The 20,977-nt window shown below is 41.1% G+C and overlaps 1 long non-coding RNA gene across 3 annotated transcripts in view; it reads right to left on the reverse strand.

Annotated features, from left to right (window-relative positions):
• Positions 1 to 20,977, reverse strand: part of LOC109562818 (uncharacterized) — a 37,653-nt gene extending 16,676 nt beyond the window's left edge. For 2 of the 3 annotated variants that reach the window (XR_011568001.1, XR_011568003.1), the window contains exons 1-3: positions 20,802 to 20,977; positions 12,197 to 12,862; positions 8,722 to 8,822 (exon numbers count right to left, since the gene is read on the reverse strand). This is a non-coding gene — a long non-coding RNA (uncharacterized lncRNA). Of the gene's footprint in view, positions 1 to 8,721; positions 8,823 to 11,498; positions 11,850 to 12,196; positions 12,863 to 20,801 lie in introns of all 3 variants that reach the window. The other variant, XR_011568002.1, reaches the window with a different exon arrangement.

Below are 20,977 nucleotides of genomic sequence, written 5' to 3' on the forward strand. Positions count from 1 at the left end.
TCATATGTCCAACCACCTACGTGACATTGCCTTTTTTAATATTCAAGAACCCTTTTAATCATCATAAAAACCATGACATAAGCACTATTATTACTCTCATTTTGAAAACTAGAAAAGTGAAATACATTCTGTATATTTGCATAACTGATTTATGTTTGATGGAATTGAAACCCAGAACTCTCTGTCCTCAAATTTCATGCTTTTACTCAATATATCATATTATTGCCTCTTAAAATTTACATCAGAGGAATGGAGGTAGCTTGCTTGAAATAATAATAATGATGATGATAGTTATTACTGTTAAGAAATGGAACCAGCGTATTTGAATAGGAATAAATCAGCATTCTAGAGGCTTCCCTGGTAGCTCAGCAGGTAAAGAATCTGCCTGCAATGCAGGAGACCTTGGTTCAATTCCTGGGTCGGGAAGTTCCCCTGGAGAAGGAATAGGCTACCCAGTCCAGTATTCTTGGGCTTCCCTTGTGGCTCAGACAGTAGAGAATCCACCTGCAATGTGGGAGACCTGTGTTCAGTCCCTGGGTTGGAAAGATCCCCTGGAGGAGGGCATGGTGACCCACTCCAGTATTCTTGCCTGGAGAATCCCATGGGCAGAGGAGCCCGGTGGGCTACAGTTCATAGGGTCACAAAGAGTCAGACACAGCTGAGAGACTCCACACAGTACAGCAACACTCTAGACAATTCAAAACTTAGACAATACAGTAGAATCTTAGGGTTGGATGGGATTTTGAAGGTCATTTGGTCCATCCATCTTTCTTTCTTACTTGATTCTGGGACATTTTTGAGGTCATAGTATATTTTTTTAAGAAATGTTTTTCATTTAAAGGGACTAATACTGCTTTTTCTGAGCAATGAGGAGAGAAAGTAAACCACCTTAATATTATTTCAACTTCTGATTCCAGTTCTGTCTGATGACCTGCATCCATGATTTTTTTTTACCTTGTAATTTGTGCATTATGAACCCTCTGTTGGTTTCTCCCCCTTTTTAAAATTCATTTGGATTGAGGTTCTCTCACTTAGTTGATACTGCATTTTAGGTGTCTCAAGCCATTGCATAGTAAACAGGTTGAATACTAAAATTCATCATTTGCTCTGCCAAGCAGGCCCTCTCCTGGTGTTCCCTTTTCCAATGATTTGTACCCCCATTAGTCTGGTTATGCCAGTCAGAAACTCAGGAGTCATCCTGGCTTCGCCCCTCTTTCACTTCCCACACCTTGCTACCATCACAGCCAGTCCTATATTCTACCTTCTACAGAGCTCTTGCCTATCCTTATCTCTCCACTTCTACTGGCACTGCGTGGGTCAGCCTCTGGACTGCATTGTTGGAGTAGCCAAGTAACTGGTGGCTCTGCTTTCATTTTTGTTCCTTCCATTTTGTTCTCCAGAGTGCAAAGTAACCTTTTAGACACAGGAATTCAGTGATCTCCTTCCTTGCTTAACATCCCACAGTGGCTTCTCATTGCTCGTGGAAAGGTCAAATCCTTTGAACACTGCCCCAAAGTGCTGCATGGTCCCTCACCCTTTCAGTGCTTGATACGCATCATTCTCCCTCCTACGGTGGGACCTCAGTACACACAGTTTCCTCAGTACACGCTCCAGACACTGGCAAATGAGAAATGTTCCCTGCCATGTCAATAAACAAAGTATATTTCAGCTGTCAGCCGCTACCGCTGCCCCCAGGGGTGCACCCTGTGGAGGCTGAGGATGGGAAAGAAAAGGATGCTGGTCCTAGATAGCTAAGGTGCCCATCAAAGAACTATTTCAGTGAATCCAGAATCTTGCATGTTCCCATACATAGAGAAGCACTAAATTCATTAACTTTAGATGTCTGGTTTTCTTCAATTAACAGTAATCTTTTGATGGGCTTCCCTGGTGGCTCAGTGGTAAAGAATCTGCCGGCCACTGCAGAAGACACAGGAGATGTGGGTTCAATCCCTGGATCAGAAAGATCCCCTGGAGAAGGAAATGGCAACCCACTCCAGTACTCTTGCCTGGGAAATCCCATGGACAGAGGAGCCTGGCAGGCTGCAGTACACAGGGTCATAAAAGTGTTGGACACAACCTAACGACTAAACAACCATCTTTTGATGTTCCAACTATTAATTCCTGGTCTTTGTTGAAAAACTCTTATATATTCTGAGTCCTCCCTTACCTCTTCAGAGAGACTCCTAAGAGGCTGCCTGCTGGGCTTGAAGCCCTCAGAGAGTTCACAAAATGAAACATAATTTTCAACTTTTAGGTTGTACTTCTTTTTTTTTGGTTAACACACTCTTTCCTATCCTTTTCACTCAATTAACTAAGACGGCCTCCTAATACAAAAACTCAAAGGAGAAAAAACCATTTTTCCCACTTCTAGGCAGGCACATGATCTAAGCCTGGACAAGCACATCAGTCTTATGGGAAAGTTGCAAAAAGCACGGGGCTGATTAGACATTATTCTTGGCTGTGCAGAGGGAGAGTTCAGTGTCATGAGGACAGGGATGACAGTCATTAGGGGGTCAGGTACCAGCTTCTGTAGCAGAGTCTTGACTCCCATGGTTCCTGCCTTAGTCTGGTTCTTTAACATTTCTATCAATTCTATTTCATTGTTTTTTTGTTTGTTTTATTTTGCTTTGCTTTGTTTTTGGCCACTGTGTGGCTGGCTTGGGCCACTGCTGGACGCCTGGGCTTGCTCCCTGGACTGCCAGGGAATTTCCTCATTTCTGTCAATTCTATGAGCCATCTGATCCCCTTGTAGGTTATTTTTTTCTACTTAACTAGAGTCAGCATCATTTTTATAATCAAGAATCCTGATGAGTAGTAACAGTGTGATTCCTTTATTAATGCCTGACTGACTTATCTGCAGAAGAGGGTGTTCTCTGGTTCTTTTGCCCATCATTGTATTCAAAGACCGACAGCACATGCCTGGAATATAATTAGGACTCAGCCAATGATTTTCACATGAACAGATTCCTCTCGATATTTCAGGAACACTTTGCACTGACTGACTATGTTGTAATCCTGGTTTTGCCTTCAAGGACACAGGCTTTGTCTTACTCATCTTCGCGTTTTGCCCGGGGACTGATTCTGCCTGACACATAGGTGTTCCAGGTGTGTGTGTTGATTAAATGGGAACCACAGGTTAACTGTTTTGAACAGACGGCTGGGAGATGATTATCTTAGTGTCACATGCCAAATTCACATCCCTTTCTTCCCCTCCCCACCCTATCCCAAGCATTGGAAGTAGGTCATATACCAGGGTACCCTTTGTACTTATTTAGTTGACTTTAACTTTTCTTGATTAAAAGGTAGCTACAGCATAGATCAGATTAAAGATTCCAATTGTCTAGGGAGCTCAGCATTGGAATTCCAAAGAATGTATGTGTATTTTTGTCACTGTCCTTACTCAATGGACCTTGTGGATTTCTCACCTCTACATTAAAAAAAAAAGAACTTCATTGAGGTATAACTTATACACAGTAAAATCCAGCAATTTAAAGTGTATACTTTACTGAGTACTAACAGAGGCATGCTGCTCTGCAATTGCTACCACAGTCGTGATACAGAACATTTCATCATGCATCTCTGCAGTCAGTCCTCACCTCCCCCTCTTAGCCCCTGACAATCACTGATTTCCTATCTATCCCTGTAATTCTACCTTTGTCAAAATTCAGACAAGGGACTTCTGCAGCGTGTGGTCTTTTTGTGGCTGGCTTCTTTCACGTAGCATAATGCTTCTGAGAGCCATCCTGGTTGATGCTTGTATCAGTAGGTTGCTCATTTAATGCTGAGTCGTATTCCATCACTGGACATAGGACCATTTGCTTATCCATTTACCAACTGATTCATTGGGGTTGTTTTCAAGGCTGGACTATTATGAATGTAGCTGCTATACATATTTGTGTGGACACATGTTGATTTCTTTCGGGTAAATCTAGGAGTGGGATTGCCAGTTTAACTTTCTAAAAAACTGCCAAACTGTTTTCCAAAGTGGCTATCCCAGTAGGCATTTCCACCCCCAGCATATGACAGTTGTGATTGATTGGCATCCTTGCAACATTCCACGTTGTCATTCATTTCAGTTGCATTGTGCTGTGTTTAGTTGTCATTGGGTTGTTTGTTGGTTTGCATTTCCCTCATGCCTAATGATGTTGAGCATTTTGTCATTTGTCTTCTTTGGTGAAGTGTCTGTTTCAAATATTTTACTCAGTTTTAAAATCAGATTTTTTTTGTTATTATTGAGTTATAAATGTTGCCATGTGTGTTAAAAAAAAACCTGCTGGTATTTGGACTGGAATTGTGTTGGCTCCATAGATCAATTAGCAGAGAATTGTCATCAAAAAAATATTTAGTTTTCTTATCTGTAAACATGCTATCTATGACTTTGCATTTATTGTTGTTGCTCTGTTGCTCAGTCATGTCCGACTCTTTGCAACCCCATGGATTGCAGCACACCAGGCTTCCCTGTCCTTCACCATCTCCCAGAGCTTGCTCAAACTCATGTCCATTGAGTCAGTGATGCCATCCAACCATTTCATTCTCTGTTGTCCTCTTCTCCTTCCTTCAATTTTTTCACAGCATTAGGGTCTTTTCCAATGTGTCAGCTCTTCACATCAGGGAGCCAAAGTACTGGAGCTTCAGCTTTAGCATCAGTCCTTCCAGTGAATGTTCAGGGTTGCAGTCCAAGGGACCCTCAAGAGTCTTCTCCAACACCACAGTTTGAAAGCATCAATTCTTCGGCACTTAGCCTTCCTTATGGTCCAACTCTCACATTCATACATGACTACTGGAAAAACCATGGCTTTGATTACATGGACTTTTATTGGCAAAGTAATATCTCTGCTTCTTAATATGCTCTCGAGGTTTGTCAGAGCTTTACTTCCAAGGAGCAAGCATCTTTTAATTTCATGGCCACAGTCACCATTCGCAGTGATTTTGGAGCCCAAGAAAAAAAAGTCTGTCACTGTTTCCATTGTTTCCCCATCTATTTGCTTTTTCACTCTCCTCTTTCACCTTCATCAAGAGGCTCTTTAGTTCCTCTTTTTTTTTTAATATAAATTTATTTATTTTAATTGGAGGTTAATTACTTTACAATATTGTACTGGTTTTGCCATACATCAACAGGAATCCGCCACAGGTATATACGTGTTCCGCATCCCGAACCCCCCCTCCCTCCACCCTCCTGTACCATCCCACTGGCTCGCCCCAGTGCACCAGCCCCAAGTAACCAGTATCATGCATCGAACCTGGACTGGCGATTCATTTCACATATGATATTATACATGTTTCAATGCCATTCTCCCAAATCATCCCCTCCTCTCCCTCTCCCACACAGTCCAAAAGACTGTTCTATACATCTGTGTCTCTTTTGCTGTCTCGCATACAGGGTTATCGTTACCATCTTTCTAAATTCCATATATATGCATTAGTATACTGTATTGGTGTTTTTCTTTCTGGCTTATTTCACTCTGTATAATAGGCTCCAGTTTCATCCACCTCATTAGAACTGATTCAAATGTATTCTTTTTAATGGCTAAGTAACACTCCATTGTGTATCTTTAGTTCTTATTTAACACTCTGTTATTTTCATTTTAATGTGTACAGGATCTGTAGTGATGTCCTCTATTTCATGTTGGTGAATTGGGACCTCTCTGTAATTTTTCTCAGAGTACATGCAGAGTACAACATGAGAAATACTGGGCTGGATGAAGCACAAGCTGGAATCAAGATTGCCAGGAGAAATATCAATAACCTCAAACATTCAGATGACACCACACTTATGGCAGAAAGTGAAGAAGAACTAAAGAGCCTCTTGATGAAAGTGAAAGAGGAGAGTGAAAAAGTTGGCTTAAAGCTCAACATTCAAAAAACTAAGATCATGGCATTTGGTCCCATCACTTCATGGCAAATAGATGAGGAAACAGTGGAAACAGTGACAGATTTTATTTTGAGGGGTTCCAAAATCATTGCAGATGGAGACTGCAGCCATGAAATTAAAAGACGCTTGCTCCTTGGAAGAAAAGCTATGACCAAGCTAGACACCTGATGCAAGGAACTGACTCATTGGAAAAGACCCTGATGCTGGAAAAGATTGAAGGCAAGAGGAGAAGGGATGAGATGGTTGGATGGCATCATCGACTTGATGGACATCAGTTTGAGCAGACTCCAGGAGCTGGTGATGGACAGGGAGGCCTGGCATGCTGCAGTCTTTCTTCTGTTTCTCTGAATATTTTCTACATATACTTGAAGCTTTGTTATTAGATACATACACATATGTCAGTATCAAGTGTCTCTCTTTGTCCCAGATAACACTCCTTGTTCTGAAATGTGCTTTGTCTGAAAATATTGGTGTTTGCGTGGCATGTCTTTTCCACCCTTTTACTTTTAATCTGTGCATTTGTGTTCCTACCATTACAGCATATGCGGGGCTCCACTTTCACACACTGGTACTGTCTCCCAGGACACTGGTGCTCTGTTTATTTCTCTCAATATTTTTCTGTGTTACTCATTTATGGTAGTTTCTATTACTATGTTTCAGGTTTACTGATCTCTTACTCTACCATGCTTAAGCTGTTGCCAGTGTCATCTGCTGAATTTTTCACTTCAGAGATTGTAGTCTTATTTTCTAGAAGTTCCATGGTTCTCTTTTTTAATATATCATTCAGTTTTCCCCTGTTCATTCTTACATTTCTTCTATCTTCTTTAATATACGAAGCGTTTTTATAACAGCTTTTAAAAACATGCTTGTCTGCTAATTCCACTATCTCTGTCATTTGAGGTAATTTTCCCCTTTGGTTATGGATCTTATTTTTTCTTCTCCTTCATATACTTGGTATTTTTTTAAATTGAATCCTGGATATCATGTTGTTTACCTTCTTAGATGATGCATTTTGTTGTATGCCTTACATAATGTTGGCTTTCTTCCTGATTGTTTCAAGGCTTGCTTTAAAACTTTGTCAGGCTGACCATACTGTAAAACAATCACCCTTCTATTAAAATAAATAATTTTTTTTTAAAAAAAGAGCCTCATTAGCCAGGATCCAGAGTAGCCCACTACCAAGAAGTCAATACCCTCCTCAGGTCACCATCTGATGTCTTTTGTGTTTTGAGATGTTTTCACCATCGCTGGTAGGAACATGAACCATTCCCAACTCTGTGTAAACTGCAGGCAGTGCTCGGTATATGACTTCCTTGGACTTCTTTATCTGGACTCAGATGGTTTTCCCTCACACATGCATAGATCATTATTCCATTACTCCAGAGCTCTCTCTCGGTTAGTCTCCTCCTCTTGGAGAGGAGACTAGCTACCTCGGCCTCCTCAGACTTTAACCTCGGTGTCCTCAGCTCAGTGAGACTGCTGCTCTCTGGGTTATCACTTCCTATACTACAACCTGGGGCTTCCCAGGTGGCGCTAGTGGTAAAGAACCCACCTGCCGATGCAGAAGACATAAGAGACACAGGTTCCATCCCTGGGTCGGGAAGATCCCCTGGAGGAGGGCAGAGCAAACTGCTCCAGTATTCTTGCCTGGAGAATTTCATGGACAGAGGACCCTTGCAGGCGACAGTCAGGTCCTTAGGGTCACACAGAGTTGGACATGACTGAAGCAACTTAGCACACACGCATATACTACAACCTAGAAACTTCCAGGCAGAAAAATGGGAAATGGGACAATTGTAGGGCTCGTCTCATTTATTTCCTTCCTCTTGGGTTGCTTAGCATCCAATGTCTGACACTGCTACTTGATACATGTTATCTGATTTTCTAATTTTTTAAGGCAGAAAAGTAAATCCAGTCCCTGTTACTTCATCATGGCCACAGGTAGGGTTACATACACATTATTTTGGCCAAATTTAATCCTTCAACTCTCTGTACACACAAATGTGTAATTTTTGTGGTCTAGAATTTAATGATTAAGGATATATACGGGTACCATAAATTTGGAAGAACCAGGATCAGAAATGATTTCAACATAATATTTAAGATAACTCGGATGACCACACTGCCGGTGGGAAATTATTCTAGCCTGAGTTTACTGCTCTGATTTCTTGTCTACAACTGTGAATATATATTAGAATGGTTTAGAAATGTTGAACATAGTGTGATGGCTCCATTAAAGTATAAGAAGCACCCTGAAGAACGGTGGGAGTGGAGTAAGAAGGCTCTGATCTTCACTTCCTTTGTTTCTGGGAACACACTAATGTTGCTATTACCAGATTCGCTAGAGGGATTATGAGAGCTGAAGTGGTAGGAGACCCCATCAATGGTGTCCTTTGAGCAAGACTGAAGGTTGGGGAGGGGAAGGAAGGAAAAAGTCAAAAGCCACTATCCATTTCCCTGACTTTTTATTTTTAATCAGATGCACTCGCTTCTTGCATTGAGAGGTGGCTCCTAATACAAATGATGCTGGGTTTAATAGATGCTCAGATAGAAAAGAGAGACACTAGTTGTGTCTTGTCAGCAATTCCAGAGATGCCTTATAATGGCAACGACCAGCTTCTGGTTGCTAAACACTGGCCTTGCAGCTTTTTACTATAACCATCCAATTTTTAGTTTCAGAGCATATTTTAATTGGTTGGCTTTGACTTATTTGGGGTTGTCAGAATCCACATAACCTTGCAGAATAACCTTAGGGATTTTGAAATCTGTGTCTCAAAATAGAGCTGGGAAAAAAGGAGGAGTAGAATCTGTGTTGGTTTTAAAATCTACTTGGAGCAGGGGAAACTTACAGAGCAGGCCGCTTTCTGGACTCTCCAGCATCGTTGCTGATTTTGCACTTTGGGGGACAGGTTGTCATCTCAGTGTTGTCAGGTTGTTTGTTTTAAATGGTCTGTTCAGAACAAAATATGCCCTGTTAAGAAAACTCTGGGCTAAACTCTTTTACCAAAACTGTTTCTATATCATACTACAAGATGAGATTTGCTACATCAATAGTATTTTAGGAAAATCAGCTACAATCAATAATGAAGCACCCTAAATGCTTGAAAAGACATGAGAGTTGTAATGCATTAGAAAGCCGTTCATCTCCAGTTTTGTAATATTTTGAAAGAGGGCCATCTAGCGGAACTATGAAACTGTGAATGCATCCTCTAAAACCTTACGTTCACGTTTTTTAAATAAAAATAAAATTTTCTCTTAAAAATTTAAAAATCCTTTTAGTCCCTTTAAACCCCAATTAACTGTTCTTTATATAAATAATCTGACAGAAATAAATATCTGTCCACTCAAATCCCTGTTCTAATTAATTTCTTATAATCTATGGAAACACATTCAGTTAAGTTTCTGACAGTTCTAATTTGTTTACTTTTTTCCCTTCCTGTGAAAAATAGTCCCTTCTAGCCTGCCTTCTCTCATACCGCCACACCTTCCACCATGAAACGTCACTGAAGAATGAAGAAATGTATATGTTGGACAATCTGAGAATTAAACAAGACAGGGTATGATATAGAATTAAGAAATATTTGCTACAAGTGGGACTGGAAATGAACCATCAAACACAATGTTGAAATTGCAGAAGGTGTCAGAGAGTGTTTCCTTGGACTGTTTGAAGAGAACAGGCCTCCCCTCTAAATGAGATGGAGGGCTTGTTCACCAAATGCATTTTATCCTCTTCCTGGAAACTTAGCTAAATTACATTTTGCAGCTTTCCTTCAGGTGGAGTCCTTTGATATAGTTCTGGCAAATTAAATGTGGATACATGAGACATATACCCCTACCCCTCCCTTCCTGGCCTGACTCTTAAAATACTTTGCACCACCCTCCATTTTCTTTTAGTCTCCCCTGCCCCACCCTCACCACCGTCATCTGGCGGGTGTCATTGCCCACACAGAACGTGAGTGCTTTTATCATGTTGAGTCTTTCAACCTCTGCCTTTTCAGTGGAGCCTGCCCCTGCCCCCTGATCCCCACAACCTATAACGACAGAGACAAGGGCATGGGATATGCTTTCATTATTTTAAGCCAATGAGACTTGATGATTATTTACCCTGATAAATACTGGAGAGAAAAAAACAATGGAGGGGAAAAAAAGAATATGAACTGAGGGAAGGACAATAAGGTCCAAATTTCCCTCAGATACATTGAGGAGCGTTCTCTTTTCTCCAGGTTTCAGAGTAAGCACATGGTCAATGAGTTCTGCAAACACTTAGCAGATCAGCTGGACGTAGAATCACAGAATGCCTCCAGGTAGGGTTAGAGCTGATGAGGTCAGGAAGGCAGGCTGTGGGTGGAAATGATGAAGGTGGGCTCAAGATGCTTCCCACAGCTTGAGACACGGTGACTGCAGTGTGAAGTGTTTACAATATGGGAAATGCAGGAGCAAGATTTATCAGCTTTAGCCCCCAGACTCTTACGGGATTATGCATCATATCAGGCTAATTAAACTTTTCAATTAACTCTTTTCAAGATGTCCTGCAAGATTTGGTTCTATGCCTGCCTCCATATAGTAATCGGCGTTCCAGGTACATTCAGGCTAAGTAGAGTGGGTTATCCCCCAAATCCTTCACCTGAGCCACTGATGGAAGCAATACTGGGCACAAGTTTTAACACATAAAAAGTCTTTTAAGTGAGCAAAAGAAATAGAAACCACTGAGTCCCAGAGGTCAAAGTTTTGCAGAGGAGCTGGGACTGAACTGAACCGTGGGCTGGCAGAGAAGGAGAGAAGCATGCGTGGTGGCAGAAAAGAGAGAGGAATAAATACGGAGGAATAAATAGAAAGGCAATGGGTCTTATGGGATTGAGGTAGAGGAAGAGGGTGAAACTAAGCAGCAAAGAGAAGATGAAGGCAGGTGACTAAGAGCCTTGAAAACGATCACTGAGTTTTGTATTTGAAGCCAGATTGGATGAGCCCGAGGTCCCAGGCCAATCAAATACTGTCCTTGCCCAGTCATTTGTTCTGGTGTCTGCCATCATTCATGTTTTCCCCAAGGCACACTCATGAGCATTTCAGACTGAGAGAGGGTCTGACAAGATACCCTGCTCCTAAATCTAAACACTCAGAGATAATGAGAAGTCCTAGACTGTGCTTCTTCCTTGAGTACCCTCTCTCCCCGACTGCCTGATGATGCCATGTCAGCCTTCTAGATCCTATTCTATCACCTTCTGCCCTGCAAAGCCTGCCTGAAGCTTTGTCCAGGAAGCTGATCACTCCTTCCCTTGTGCAGCCACAGTACCAGATATAAATCACCTCTGAGGAGGATTAAATGCATGTAAAGTACTTCATTTTTTAAAATATTTATTCTTATTTATTTAGCTGCATGCATGCCCAGTTATGTCTGACTCTGTGACCCCATAGGCTGTAGCCTGCCAGGCTCCTCTGTCCATGGGATTTACCAGGCAAGAATACTGGAGTGGGTTGCCATTTCTTCCTCCAGGGGATATTCCTAACCCAGGGATCCAATCTGTGTTCCTTATATTTCTTGCATTGTAGGCAGGTTCTTTACCAATGAGCCACCTGGGAAACCCATATCAATTCTATCTCTTGCTTATTGCATGTTTTTATTACTTACCTGGCTCCCGAACTAACTGTGGATTCCTTGAAGGCAGGATCTGTGTCTCATTTCACTCTCTATTCCTGACTCTGAGAGCAAGCCCTGCCATTTCTTGGGTGCTCAAGATGAATATATGATAAATGCACAGATGGATGGATGAATGAAAAGTATGAAGATTTGTTTCCTCAAGGTTGGAGACTTCACTCACACATGCAGCCATTACATACACTTATTTGTCTACACAACTGTCTTCCTGTATTAGATTGTAAGGCTCCTTATTCACAAATTTATTCTCAGCACATTTCAGTATCTGGCATATTTTGGGAAGGAAGAAATTGTTCTCTATTCTTCTAGGTTCTTCTGGCTGGTCTAAGAATTAAATTGACATGAAGTAGATTAACAGGAGAAAAGCAAACAAAATTTAATAACATGTGTACATGGAGAGGGGTTTCCCAGGTGGTGTTAGTGCCTCCTGCCAATGGAGGAGACATAAGAGATGCAGGTTCGATCCCTGGGTCGAGATGATCCCCTGGAGGAGGGCATGGCAACCCACTCTAGTATTCTTGCCTGGAGAATCCCATGGACAGAGGAGCCTGGCAGGCTACAGTCCATAGTGTCACACAGAGCTGGACATGACTGAAGTGACTTAGCACACATGCATGCATGCCAGAGACCCAGGAAAATTGAATAACTCCCAATGTAAGTGAAGACCTCACCTTAAATACTGACCCAGGGATTGAACCCGGGTCTCTTGCATTGCAGGCAGATTCTTTACTGGCAGATTCTTTACCATCTGAACCACTAGGGAAGCCCACCTTAAATACCATGTTTACCTGAAGACAAAAAAGATTTGAGACTTCAAAGGGAAGGAGAGCTGTCCACACGGAGATGGAAAAGCAAAAGTTTAGTAAGCAAATGCTTGATGGGCCATGCTGCGTGAATGAGAAAGTGTGGAGAATAGCAATAACTCTTTGGGATTATGACCACTGCATCTTCATGCTTATGAAATGCACAAGTACAGAAAAGAGAACAAAGAAGCCATCTGACTATTCCCACCACTCATCTCATTACAGAAACCCATGAATACACCAGAGCAGGTGTGGGAGATCAAAGATAACTCAGGCAAAACCAAGAAATAAAATGTTATTTCAAAACCTCAAACACAATATAGCTGTATAATGATGAAGAATTTTAATGTTAATTAAAATTTTAAACAGTATTTCCCTTTTTTATTACTAATGGGACGTAAAGACCTATATCAGATCTATTTAAGTAAAAAGTGAAGACAGGGACTTCCCTGGCTGTCCAGCGGGTGAGACTCCATGTTTCCATTGCAGGGGGCCCGGCTTCCATCCCGGGTTGGGGAACTAAGATCCCACAGCCTACGAGGTACAGCCAAAGGAAAAAGAAGTTAGTTTTCACTCTAGTCCCCCAAAAGCACACAACTGCTCTTATGACTACAAGCTTACTGTGTTTTTCTCCTTACTTTATTTCCTGTTGGTCATTATTAACTTTATAGTTTACATATATTAATAGCATATAGTTATTTCTAATTCATATATGCCTATAACACAGTTATTATTTTAAGAAATAAACCTATATGGTATTACAATAGTGTTTTTCAAATGTGAGTAATGTAATAATCCCTTTTAAAGAAGGGAAAGCACATTATTTCCTATTCCTAGATTAAAGTAATTTTCATGACAACTTTCCTTAAATATTCACAACCAAGAATTACATAAACCTGTCTATATTGTGTTTCAACTATAAAACATAAATTAACTTACAAATTAAACAATAACAAAAATTAATAAAATTCAAATAATGGATATGTTGTAATTAAAAAAAAAACCCAGTGATACTGGGTTGAATAATGGAGAGATGTATTTGGCGTTTTCTGCTTCATTGCATATTGCCTTGGTTTTGAACATGCTGGAATATTGCATCATTGAGCATTGCTTTTTATTTTTCCTTTTAAACAATGATACTAATTTTAACCAATTTGTTGTTTTGTTGGGCTGATCTGCTCAATAGCATCCACCAAATTGCAATAATAACATAATATTCTAACAACAAGAAGGCATAATGACAACCTTTTCTTTAGTCTATTACCTCATCTACTGAATAAACTGTTGCTAGTCAAAATATACAAAGATAGGATCTTTACCATGAGGTGCCATATGCTGTTAGGTGGCTTTATTTTCTACTTTGCTACCCCTCCTGACTGTGAAGCCTTGTTTACAAAGAGTGTCTGTAACATCACATGGCCTTCACGTGGCTCCCATACAATTGTAAACACACGTGCACATTTGGGTATATGGTTATAAGGTAGTCATTGAGGCGATGGAGAGTATGCTCACATTATATTTTTAAAATGATCATTGAAATGAAAACATAAAATTTAGAAACTCTTACAGGGACTTGGAGGATACCTTCTGTGTTACGGAGATAATGTTTTTTATCAATCACTCTTTCTAGGCTGATTTCTGATTGGCATCACTTGCCACTGAAAGTGCAGGCATCCAAACAGATGTAAAAACTTGATCAATGGACCCTGCTGTCTACTACTACTGGACATTGTTGTCCAGGACCACTAAATGCCTAATATGTCATACAACTTAGTCTGCTCTACTCATCTCAGAAGGAAATTAAGACACCTGTAGTCATGCCAACTAGGCTCCATAGATGGTTCAGCTCAATGCTCTGTTTCTGGCACACCCTTCTCCCTCTCCCTCTGTTAGTAATGAACTTCCCCATGAAGTTGCTCACTGTATTAGTTTCTGTACACCTCTGAAACAGTAGTTAGAAATTTTTAGGCAAATGTAAAGAAAGCTGAGTGCTGAAGAATTGATGCTTTTGAACTGTGGTGTTGGAGAAGACTCTTGAGAGTCCCTTGAACTGCAAGGAGATCCAACCAATTCATCCTAAAGGAAATCAGTCCCGAGTATTCATTGGGAGGACTGACGCTGAAGCTGAAACTCCAATACTTTGGCCACCTGATGCAAAGAACTGACTCATTGGAAAAGACACTGATGCTAGGAAAGATTGAAGGTGGGAGAAGAAGGGGATGACAGAGGATGAGATGGTTGGATGGCATCACCACCTCGATGGACATGAGTTTGAGTAGGCTCTAGGAGTTGGTGATGGACAGGGAAGCCTGGTGTGCTGAAGTCCATGGTGTCACAAAGAGTTGGACACGACTAAGTGACTGAACTGAACTGTGCCCTTTTAAGCACCTTCACAGATTTTTCTGATCAACATAAGCAAGCATCATTTTCCCCTTCCCCCTTTTAGAAATAATGATGTCTGGTATAGTAGGATGATACAATGTTCTTTAAAGCGGAAGCACAAGATGAATGAATCTTACTAGGATATAAAGGAATTTACAGGGAAAATAAATATTTTTTTCAACAGTAGTCTTAAGCAGTACCTAAAATGAAGACAACACAAAGGTTTTAAAATTTTGATTGAAGGAAGGAAAGGGAACGTTGATGGGGAACTCTCATCTCAGTTCCTGCTGGCAGACTCAGACAGGCACAGGGGTGTTGTGGGGGAGGTGGTTTGCTGCATGCATTTCAGCCTCTGTCCCCCACCATCTAAAATCCACAGCCTCCATTTCATGTCTGTCCCAGCTAGTGCACTTGCAGCAGCCAAACTGAACTGGGTTTTAAAACCATAGCTGGAAATACAGACCCTTATAATTGTGTGCTAAGTTGCTTCAGTTCTGTCTGGCTCTTGGCAACCCCATGAACTGTAGCCCGCCACGGGATTCTCCAGGCAAGAATACTGGAGCAGGTTGCCATGCCCTCCTCCAAGGGATAGTCCCAACCCAGGGATCGAACCCACATCTCTTATGTCTCCTTCACAGCCCGATGGGTTCTTTACCACTAGAACCACCTGGGATGCCCACAGACCCTTATTAGATGGATTCAAAGTTGAAGAGGTAAGTTTGTTAACAGAAGACAACTTCTTACTTTATCTCCTGACCCCTTATTTTCCCTGCTCACTGTTCCTTAGCTCTTTCCCAGCCTTATGGGCTTGTTAATGAGACCTTATATAAAACGCCATTTGTTAGATTTTATGATTTTTCAGAAGCTTAGAGTGCCCTCTTGTGGGAATATCAGGTAGTTATCCAAGTGCGGCCAACCATCTCAATTTCAACCATCTCTTTCCCAGGTGTGTTGAGAGGGACAGGCTCCTTAATTGTGCTTTGTTTTTATTTAACTAATCTCGATGGATTTCACAGCTATAGGTAAATGGAAAGGGGTGGAAATGTGCTAGGCATTAACCAGTGGAATAAGATCATATTTTCCAAAACAATACTGATTTCTTTTTTCTCCCCCCTTTTTAAATGTGGTGGTGGTGGGAAGTGGGGAAAAGTGTGGTAAATTTCCAGAGCAAGTCAGAATAAGGACCCTCTATTCAAGAAACGACTGCTGCTGCTAAGTCACTGCAATCGTGTCCGACTCTGTGCGACCCCATAGACGGCAGCCCACCAGGCTCCCCCGTCCCTGGGATTCTCTAGGCAAGAACACTGGAGTGGATTGCCATTTCCTTCTCCAATGCATGAAAGTGAAAGGTGAAAGTGAAGTCGCTTAGTCGTGTTCGACTCTTTGCGACCCCATGGACTGCAGCCCACCAGGCTCCTCCACCCATGGGATTTTACAGGCAAGAGTAGTGGAGTGGGGTGCCATTGCCTTCTCCTAGATGTCTTTAATTCTTGGTTGGTTGTTTAGTTGCTAAGTTGTGTCCAAATCTTTTGTGACCCCCATGGACTGTAACAAGCCAGGGTTCTCTGTCCAAGGGATTTCCCAGGCAAGAATACTGGAGTGGGTTGCCATTTTATTTTCCAGGGGATCTTCCCAAACCAGGGATCGAACCCACATCTCCTGCAGCTCCTGCTTGGCAGGTGGATTCCTTACCACTGAATCACCAGGGAAGCCCTGTCTTTACTCACAAAGAAAACACTTATTTAGGCTATCAATGCTTTATACAACCTCTCTGGGGGTAGTTAAACACTCAGGGACTTACACAAATATGACTATCAAATGATTGTATCTCATCATAAGAGAGATGAGAGCTCTCACCTAAGCTGTTATAAGACAGAATGAGGGTTAATAAGAGCTTAAAGACACAATTTGCTTACTACTTCAAGGCATAAATCTTTTAAAATATTTCATATACAAAATAGTATATGAGAGGAGTATAATTAACCCCCACTTACCTATTAGTCAGCTTCAAGCATTACCAACTCATTACTAATTTTTCATTATTTAGAAGTAAATTGCAGGTTTTCCAGGGGCACTAGTGGGAAAGAACCCGCCTGCCAATGCAGGACATAAGAGAGTTGGATTTGGTCCCTGGGTCTGGAAGGTCCCCTGGAGGAGAGCATGGCAATCCGCTCCAGTATTCTTGCTTGGAGAATCCCATGGACAGAGGGGCCTGGAAGGCTACTGTCCTTTCATTCATAAGTATTTCAGAAGTTAAATTTAAAAGATAAGAATGCCCCTTTAAAAATACAACCACAAAATCATAACATATAGAATGAAAAGTAATTTCTTATTATCATAAAAGATTGAGAAAGGGTCCAAATTTCCCTCACTATCTCTCTTTTAAAAAAATATTTAGACAAGTTTTAGGTTTATAATAAAATTGAGAGAAAAGTACGGAGGTATATGGCCTATTCTCACACATGTGTAGCCTCCCCCATTATCAACATGTCTCACCAGAATAGTGCTTTTATTTTAAACCAACGACGAACCTACATGGAACCTACATGGATACATCACATCACACAAAGTCCATGGTGTTTTCTCTTGGTGGTGTGAGTTCAGTGGGTTTGGACAAATGTATGATAACACATCCATCATTATAATAGTATCATGCAGAATATTTTTACTCCCCTAAAATCCTCTGTGCTCTTCCTGTTTATCTCCCCCAACCCCTCCAGCAACCACTCATCTTTTATTGTCTCCATAGTTTTGTCTTTTAGAGAACATCATGTAGTTGGAATCATACAGCATGTAACTTTCTCAGTTTGGCTTCTTTCCCTTAGCTATATGCCAGTAAGATTCCTCCATGTATTTTCATCGGCTTGATAGCTCAGTTCTTTTCAGCACAGAATAATATGCCATTTTCTGGATGTGCTGTACTGTGCTTAGTTGCTTAGTCGTGTCCGACTCTTGGCGATCCCATGGACTGTAGCCCGGCAGGCTCCTCTGTCCATGGGGATTCTCCAGGCAAGAATACTAGAGCGGGTTGCCATGCCCTCCTCCAGAGGACCTTCCCAATCCAGATCTCCTGCATTACAGGTGGATTCTTTACCGTCTGAGTCACCAGGGAAGCCCAAGAATACTGGAGTGGGTAGCCTGTCCCTTCTCCAGGGCATCTTCCTAACCTAGGAATCAGACCAGGGTCTCCTGCATTACAGGTGGATTCTTTAGCAGCTGAGCTACCAGGAAAGCCCAATAAAGTATTTTAAAGCTAACGTATTTCCTTTTTTGTTTTTAAAGATATAATGCTATTGCACACTTAATTCTCTCAGTTGTGTTTGACTCTTTCTTTGTGACCCCATGGGTTGTAGCCCACCAGATCCCTCAGTTCATGGAATCCTCCAGGCAATAATACTGGAGTTAGTTGTCATTTCCTTCTCCAGGAGTATCTCCCTGGAGATATTCCCAACTCAGGAACTGAATCCCAGGTCTCCCACGTTGCAGGCAGATTCTCTCCATCTGAGCCGCTAGGGAAGCCCTGTCTGGATGCACCACAGTTTATTTAAACATTCACCTACTGAAGGACATCTTGGTTGCTTCCAAGTTTGGGCAGGTATAAATAAAGGTACTGTAAACATTTGTGGGTAGGTTTTTGTGTGGATGTAAGTTTCTGACTCCTTTGGTAAATACCAAAGAACAAAATTGTAGGATTTTAAGGTAAGAGAAATTTTCATTTTGTAAGAAACCTCCAGCCTTCCAGAGTGGTGATACCATTTTGCATTTCTGCCAGCATTGGATGAGAGTTCCTGTTACTCCACAACCCTCTCCCACAGCATTTCATGTTGTCAGTGTTCCAAATTTTTGCACTTCTAATGGGTGTGTAGTGGCATTGTTTAAATTTGCATTTCCCTGATGACATATGATGTGGAGCATCTTTTCGTATGCCTACTTTCCATCTGTATATCTTCTTTGGTGAGGTGTCTGCTAAGATCTTTGGCCAGTTTTTAAATTGGGTTGTTTGTTTTCTTATTGTTGTTTCTCTTAATCTATAGGTTCTCTCTCTCGCCTCCATATATTCTTTTAAAGAATCTGAGATGCTTGTCTGAAGTTTCTACAAGTTAGATTTTTCATAATGTATTAATATCATTCTGATGTTATTCCTATGTTTCCTGTAAATGAGTGGTTAGATCTAGAAACTTGATCAGATTCAGGTTCAGTTTTTTGTTTAGCAAGGCTTATTCACAGGCAGTGAGGTAGTCTTCCACCAGGGGGCGCAGTTGCTCTCTGTCAAGGATCTCAACCTCGTGATCTGGGCATTGATTCATTAACAAACTAATGTTTGCGAAATAGTAGTATTCTAAATATGCCATCTATTCTTATTAGGTTTTTAGATTTTTTGAATAAATTTCTCCTTATCAACTATTTTGTTACTTTATGATTTATATAATGAGGCCAGAAAAACGCTTGATTTTTCCCTCTGCTTTTTAGTTTTCAAAATAATGAGTTGGTTCCCTAACACCCCATGGACTGGGGTCACAAAGAGTCCTACACGACTGAGCGACTTCACTTTCACTTTCACTTTCCCTAACACCATCAAAAAGTGACCAATAAGGTTTTTTTTTTTTTTAAATCATAGTGAAAAAAAATCATGATTTTTAAAAATCATAAATCATTTTAAAAATCATGTATGTAAATGTATCTGATATTTTTCATTCACCCACTGAAGTCACAATACTCACTGATGCTCAAATCATTCCATCTTTGACCAGTGTAAGTCTATTCAAGTTGTCTCCTCAATCATTTTGACACCACCCTACTAGTCTTTAAAAACCTCCCTGCCTTCAGCTAAGATAAGATGTTCCAGGCTTATTTTACATTTCCAACCCCAATGTGAAATTAGTTGTTTCTCCAAAGTGATGGTTTTCAAAGTGTGATTGGGGAGCCCCTGGGCATCCCTGTAATCCTATCATGGGGTTTGCGTGGTCACAATTATTTTCATAAAAATACTAAGATGCTATTTGCTCTTTTAAACTCTTTTTGTCTCATAAATATATACAGAGTTCCCCAAGGTTACATGATGTATGATATTATGATTGAATGTAGAAGCAGTTTTAAGAATTCTGCTGTCATTTATTAAGCCAGACATTAGAAAAATTTACAATGGCACTCTTCTAAGTAGTTTTTGTTAACAGATTTTTTTTGTTTTTACATGTTTTAATTTCTAATGCACTAAACATCAATAGATATAACCCACATCAACAAACTCTTTGGGACCCTCTCACAATTTTAAGAATTTAAAGAGATTTAGGGAACAAAATGTTTCGAGAACAACTAACTACTCTAAGGAGTCTTGGCTCCTTTTAATTGAAGATGGTATTTAGAGATCACAATCTAGGAGCTAGAGATATTCATGGTTACTGGGTTGGCCATAGTCCGTAGGGCGTTTCATAGGCAAATTTATATATAACATTACTACTGTCCTCCCTTTTATGGATAAAAGGTAGTATGTACACTTCTCTCCACGTAGCTTTTTTTTCACTGAACAATATTATGTTTTCAGGCACTCACTTCATTACGTTTGTTTACAATTTATTCAACTAGCCATTTGTTGAGGAATTTCCATATTTTATTATATATATGGTGCTTCAGTGAACAATGGCATGTACTTTTACTACTATATCTTTAGGATAGAATTCTAGAAGTGAGAATACCGGATCAAAGGGTGAATGTGTACAACTCTGCTATATATTGAGATTCTTTTTACTTCTACAGTACAGATGAAGGAAGGGCTTCCCCCAGTAGCTCAGCTGTAAAGAATCCGCCTGCAATGCAGACCCCTGGGTCAGGAAGATTCCCCTGGATAAGGGTATGGCAACTCATTCCAGTATTCTTGCCTGGGAAATCCCATGGACAGAGGAGCCTGGCCGGCTACAGTCCAAGGGGTCGCAAAAGAGTCAGACACGACTTAGCAACTAAACAATAACAGCAACAGATGAAGGAACAGACTGAGACAGCTGCTCAGGGTCACTTTTCCAGTCACTGACAAAAGACTTAACGTCTCCACAGACTCTGTAGGTCCGTAGGGCGGGGGCGGGGGCCGCTTAGTTACCTGAAGAGTATGAGAGGTCGAAAGACTAGAGGTTCTGTTAAGGAAGAACTGGTGTGCTGGATACTGGAAGAATGAGAATCCCCGCCGCCGCCCCTTCTGGTAATTTAGACCAGTACAGCCGGCGAGGTGTGCGGGGCTTTGCGCATGCCCAGCCACTACGTGCAGGTTGGAGTCGC

Source organism: Bos indicus, chromosome 8, assembly GCF_029378745.1.
Source record: "Bos indicus isolate NIAB-ARS_2022 breed Sahiwal x Tharparkar chromosome 8, NIAB-ARS_B.indTharparkar_mat_pri_1.0, whole genome shotgun sequence".
Classification (NCBI taxonomy): Eukaryota; Metazoa; Chordata; class Mammalia; order Artiodactyla; family Bovidae; genus Bos; species Bos indicus.